Source organism: Toxorhynchites rutilus, chromosome 2 (assembly GCF_029784135.1).
Source record: "Toxorhynchites rutilus septentrionalis strain SRP chromosome 2, ASM2978413v1, whole genome shotgun sequence".
NCBI lineage: Eukaryota > Metazoa > Arthropoda > Insecta > Diptera > Culicidae > Toxorhynchites > Toxorhynchites rutilus.
Window position 1 is genome coordinate 103,273,519 of NC_073745.1, and position 6,283 is coordinate 103,279,801.

Sequence of the window (6,283 nt, forward strand, 5' to 3'; positions counted from 1 at the left end):
ATTAAAATCAGGAAAATGATAACCACCGCACCAGTACTGAGTGTTTTTGACGAGCGCAAGCATATTGTAATCCAAGCGGATGCGTCGAAATGTGGGCTTGGAGCGTGCCTACTTCAAAATGGTAAACCGGTAGCATATAGTTCCAGAAGTCTTTCAGCGTGCGAACAAAATTATGCACAGGTGGAAAAAGATTTTTTGGCCATTCTCTTCGCGTGCAAAAAGTATCACCACTATATTTACGGACGAGAGGTGAAGGTGCAGACCGACCACAAACCTTTAGTGTCGCTAATGGAGAAACCTATTTCAAAAATTCATGCATCAAGGTTGCAGCGAATTAAGATGAAGCTCTCAAAGTACCAGCTTAAACTCAGTTATGTGCCTGGCAAATACATGTACCTAGCCGATTTTCTTTCTAGAGCGTACATTAAATCAGAAGAAAGAGCATCGAGTAGTCTAGATTACGTGGTACATACTATAAACGTTTCGGAAGGTAAGGCAGATGAATTTAGAAATGAAACACTTAAGGATCCAATTCTCTCCAGATTGTTGCAACTGTACCACTGTGGATGGCCTAAGGATCGCTCTAAACTCCCTGAAGACCTCCGGTACTACTGGCAGTTTAGAAATAGGATATATGAAGACGGTGGAATACTGTTCATGGAGGAAAAAATATTCGTTCCTGGAAGCATGAGACGCCAAATGCTCAACTTACTCCATGAGACGCATGGAGGAATTTCGAAAACGAAAAAACGAGCTGCTACAATCTTTTTCTGGCCCCGGATGAACCAAGACATAGAGGATACGATTTCAACGTGCGGCGTCTGTGAGAAATTTCATTTATCGAACGTCAAGGAACCACTCATCCCCCATCCTATTCCTGAACGATGTTTTGAGCAATTGGGAAGTGATTTCTTCGAATTTGGAGGGAAGACGTTTTTACTAATGGCAGATTACTTCTCCAAATGGATACATGTTGCGGAAACTAAAAGTAATTCAGCAAAGGATGTTTGTGAGACGTTCAAACGTGCCTTTTCCATCTACGGCATACCGAAACGAATTGTATGTGACAATAACCCTTTCAACTCTGCAGCTGTGAAAAATTTCGGTTCTAGATGGGGATGCAGTATTGTGACGAGCAGTCCAAACTACCCTCAATCCAATGGGTTCAGCGAGAGATGTGTGCAAACGGTTAAACGAATGATGCGGAAATGTGTCAACGATGAGGTAGATTTCTTTTATGCGTTGTTAGAATATAATAACACTCCAGCAGCTGGATTAAGCGAATCACCCGCGGAGATTTTGATGGGTCGGAATTTACGGTCGAAGTTGCCTATAGCGGAGAAAAGACTGAAAGGAATTAAGGATAATATCGTCAAAACACAATTGGAAAAAAATCAGCGGAGATATAAGCAGAACTACGATAGAACAGCACACTCGAGACCTGTTTCGTGGTATTTTCCGGATAAAATAATAACGCAGCTGTATCGATTACCGTTCCAACTAGACTGACTTTATTCTTCTCTCAAATTATCATGTAACTTGTTGTTGTTGTGACTACCATTTTCTCTCTAGTGTGTCTTATAGTTTTGTTCTTTTTACACGATTCGCAGGCCTTCACAAATCGAGAAATTGAACCTTTCATGTCTTTCCAGGTATATTTTTCACGGAGTTTAAGGTACAATCGGTGTTGTCCTATATGTCCTCCAATGGATGTATTATGATAATTCTCAAGAACTTGTTGTATTTCTTTTAAATTAGTGAGGAACTTAGGTTGCTGATAAATTATTATTTGCATGCATTTTGCTGTATTATTCACTGCCATCTTGAACGAATTCAAGGGTATAATTTTAAATATTTCTTCATTTATAGATATCGCGATTCGTTCAGCATTCATTTGTTTAATATTTTTTTCAATAATTGGAAGTGCAAATTCAAGTATTTGACTTCCATTTTCATTTCTTTGATGCACTTGTGCAGCAATTATCTCTATTTTATTTTTCCTCAATGTAAATTTCCATATTTTATTTTTAATGGAAACGTGTAATTTCCATAATTTGTTTGTTTCTGATGGATTCTCAGTAACATAAGTCAAGAGGTGATCAATCTCTTGGTTACGAACTGTTGAATTTTCAGTTTGGATTGGGTAATCCTTTTGATTGACGTTTCGGTTATTCAAGGTCATTGATCTAGTGTTTACTACTAGAACATTTTCTTTTTTCAATTCATCGGATGTTATTGTTATGCGTGATAATGCATCTGCACCGGTGTTGTTTTTCCCTTTGATATATTCCACTGTAAAGTCGAACTCTTCTAGATCAAGACGCATTCTTGTTAATTTTGAACTTGGGTCTTTCATTCCGAACAAGTAAACGAGTGGTCTATGATCTGTTCTTACTGTAAATTTACGGCCATAAAGGTAAGCTTTGAAGTAGTTTATGGCCCAGTGAATGGCTGTTAATTCTTTAAGTATAACGGGTTTATTTTTTTCGCCTTGTGTGAAACTTTTGCTAGCAAAAGCTACTGGAAGGTCATTATTTTGAGCCATTTGTGACAGAACAGCTCCACAACCTACGTCTGAGGCATCTGTCGTAAGGATGAATTCTTTTTCAAAATCAGGATATTGGAGTATTGTCGGTGACATCAAATACTTTCTCAATTTTTCAAATGCTGTATTACATTCTAAAGTCCAAGAAAATTGAGCTTTTTTCTTCAGAAGTTGATTTAACGGATGTGCAATTGTTGCGAAATTAGGAACAAACTTTCGATAATAATTGCAGAAAGCGACGAATCTTCTAACTTCGTCCGCGTTTTTGGGTACATGATAATTTTTGATTACATCAAACTTTGAACTATCGGGTAAAATACCTCTATCAGTTATATTGTGTCCTAAATAGGTCACTTCGGAACGAAAAAATTTGCATTTTTGCACATTTAGTTTAAGATTATATTGTCTTAAACGATCAAAAACTTTTGTTAAATTTAATAGATGATGGTTTACGGAGCAACCGATGACCACAATGTCATCGATGTATATAAAGGCACATTCTGGGGTTAATCCGGCCATTGCAATTGTCATCATACGCTGAAAACTATTTGGACTGATATTTAGTCCAAATGGTAAACGCGTGAATTGGTAATGTCCAGACTGAGTGGAAAAGGCTGTAAGTTTTCTGGATTCCTTCTCTAAGGGAATTTGATGGAAACCAGACATCAAATCTAATGTTGTAAAATACTTTGCTCTACCAAGTTGATCTAGAATAGTGTCAATTCTTGGCAAAGGAAATTTATCTGCCAAAATCTTTTTGTTCAGTTGTCTAAAATCTACCACTAAACGCCATTTCTTCTCTATGTCTCCTGTTTTCTTAGGGACTAGGAGTATTGGGGAATTGTATGAAGATACTGATGGTTCAATAATTTTTTCGTTAAGCATTTTTTTTATTTGAGTCTGTATTTCTTCGTTTTGAGCATGTATAGTTTTGTAGTTAGGAATGTAAGTAGGAACACTATCATTCAGAACTATATTTTGTGAATAGAAGTTATTTGTCGTTAATTTTTCAGTGGGTAAACAAAATACGTCTGCATATTGTGTTATTAGTTTTGTGAATTCCTCTTTTGAGTTATTTGGTAAATTAGCTACGTTTATTTCTTTCAATATTTCTATAATTCTTGATGGTGATTCATTTTTTAATTTTGAAAATTTCATTAGGTGATAATTTTGTAATGGTTCTAAAATTGGTTTAAAAGTGGTTTTGTTTATATAAACTGCTTTATTTGTAGTATTAATGAATTTGACCAAGGGATTATCAGTTGATACTATAGAGTTTCCACAGAAAATTCCTGGTTGAATTTCTTGTGAATGCACTACAGAATCTTGTTTGATTTTAAAATTATCTATTTTCCGAATTACTTCGCTTCTTTGCGGTAAAATGAATCCGTTATTTAATTTGTCTTCAATGGGGATTGAAATTAGTAAATTTTGAAAATTGAAGTGTAAAAGAAAGCATTCGTAATCAATTATACATTTATTGGTAATGAGAAAATCTCTTCCCAAAATGCCATCTGTAAATATCGGGAAGTTACTAGGGACAATGTGAAAGGTGTGATTAATTGAAAGTCCACCATCAAAGCTTAATTTTGTAGCTGTGGTAGCAAGTGTTTCCACTGCACCATCTGTTATACCTGTTAGCATGCATTTATTCGTAATATCGACGACTTGGTCAGGAACAATTTTGTTTTGTTTGAAAAGTGATATGTCTGCTCCACAATCTATTATGAGTGTACATTTTTTATTCGCCATATGAACGTTTACGCTGATGAAATTCGAAGCGTTTAAATTCATTGTAAGAAATGGTTTGTGTGGGCAGTTGGATCGTCTAAAAAATGCTGAGGCTGAGCCTGTTGGTGTGGCGTTCGTTCAGCGTTTAATTCTTGTTGCAGGTCAGGGATTTGGTATGCATTCTGCTGCTGTATTGACGCAGGTGCATAATAAATTTGCCTTTGTCTGCTGAAATTTTGTTCAGTTGTCTAAAATCTACCACTAAACGCCATTTCTTCTCTATGTCTCCTGTTTTCTTAGGGACTAGGAGTATTGGGGAATTGTATGAAGATACTGATGGTTCAATAATTTTTTCGTTAAGCATTTTTTTTTATTTGAGTCTGTATTTCTTCGTTTTGAGCATGTATAGTTTTGTAGTTAGGAATGTAAGTAGGAACACTATCATTCAGAACTATATTTTGTGAATAGAAGTTATTTGTCGTTAATTTTTCAGTGGGTAAACAAAATACGTCTGCATATTGTGTTATTAGTTTTGTGAATTCCTCTTTTGAGTTATTTGGTAAATTAGCTACGTTTATTTCTTTCAATATTTCTATAATTCTTGATGGTGATTCATTTTTTAATTTTGAAAATTTCATTAGGTGATAATTTTGTAATGGTTCTAAAATTGGTTTAAAAGTGGTTTTGTTTATATAAACTGCTTTATTTGTAGTATTAATGAATTTGACCAAGGGATTATTAGTTGATACTATAGAGTTTCCACAGAAAATTCCTGGTTGAATTTCTTGTGAATGCACTACAGAATCTTGTTTGATTTTAAAATTATCTATTTTCCGAATTACTTCGCTTCTTTGCGGTAAAATGAATCCGTTATTTAATTTGTCTTCAATGGGGATTGAAATTAGTAAATTTTGAAAATTGAAGTGTAAAAGAAAGCATTCGTAATCAATTATACATTTATTGGTAATGAGAAAATCTCTTCCCAAAATGCCATCTGTAAATATCGGGAAGTTACTAGGGACAATGTGAAAGGTGTGATTAATTGAAAGTCCACCATCAAAGCTTAATTTTGTAGCTGTGGTAGCAAGTGTTTCCACTGCACCATCTGTTATACCTGTTAGCATGCATTTATTCGTAATATCGACGACTTGGTCAGGAACAATTTTGTTTTGTTTGAAAAGTGATATGTCTGCTCCACAATCTATTATGAGTGTACATTTTTTATTCGCCATATGAACGTTTACGCTGATGAAATTCGAAGCGTTTAAATTCATTGTAAGAAATGGTTTGTGTGGGCAGTTGGATCGTCTAAAAAATGCTGAGGCTGAGCCTGTTGGTGTGGCGTTCGTTCAGCGTTTAATTCTTGTTGCAGGTCAGGGATTTGGTATGCATTCTGCTGCTGTATTGACGCAGGTGCATAATAAATTTGCCTTTGTCTGCTGAAATTATTGTTGGCGTTTCGGTTGCGGAAATTAATGTTTCTATATCCACGAGTAAAATTCTGGTTGTATTGTTGGTTTGTTGGCCTGTTATTGTTTCTTGTTTGAAATCGGAATCGATCATGTGATTGATTTCTATAGGAATAATCGTTTCTGGAAAAATTTGGTTTAAAATTCCTTGGTACATTCTCATATTTTCGATTTTGGTAATTTTTCGTCTGCAATATTGCAGCAGATGAATTAGTTATGTTCTCATTCTCAATAAAGATGTTGATTGCCTCTTTGAGCGTATCGAATTTTCCTATTCTCAGCATCATTTTGGTTTCGCTGTTTTGAGATTCATTTATTATGGTTTTAATAGCCGCTTTCTGCGCCATCTTTCTTGCTACTTCCACTGGGATTAAGTCTCTGGTGTAGGCTTGGATCAATTTTCCGTGTGCTTCATCGATTTCTTTAGTGAATGCTTGGATGTTTGGTCTGTTAAATTTTATGTTCTGTAGATTACTAAGAAGTAAATCAGCACTAGTCTTGTCCGAACAATTTTCTATTATTTTGTTGGCTATAAATT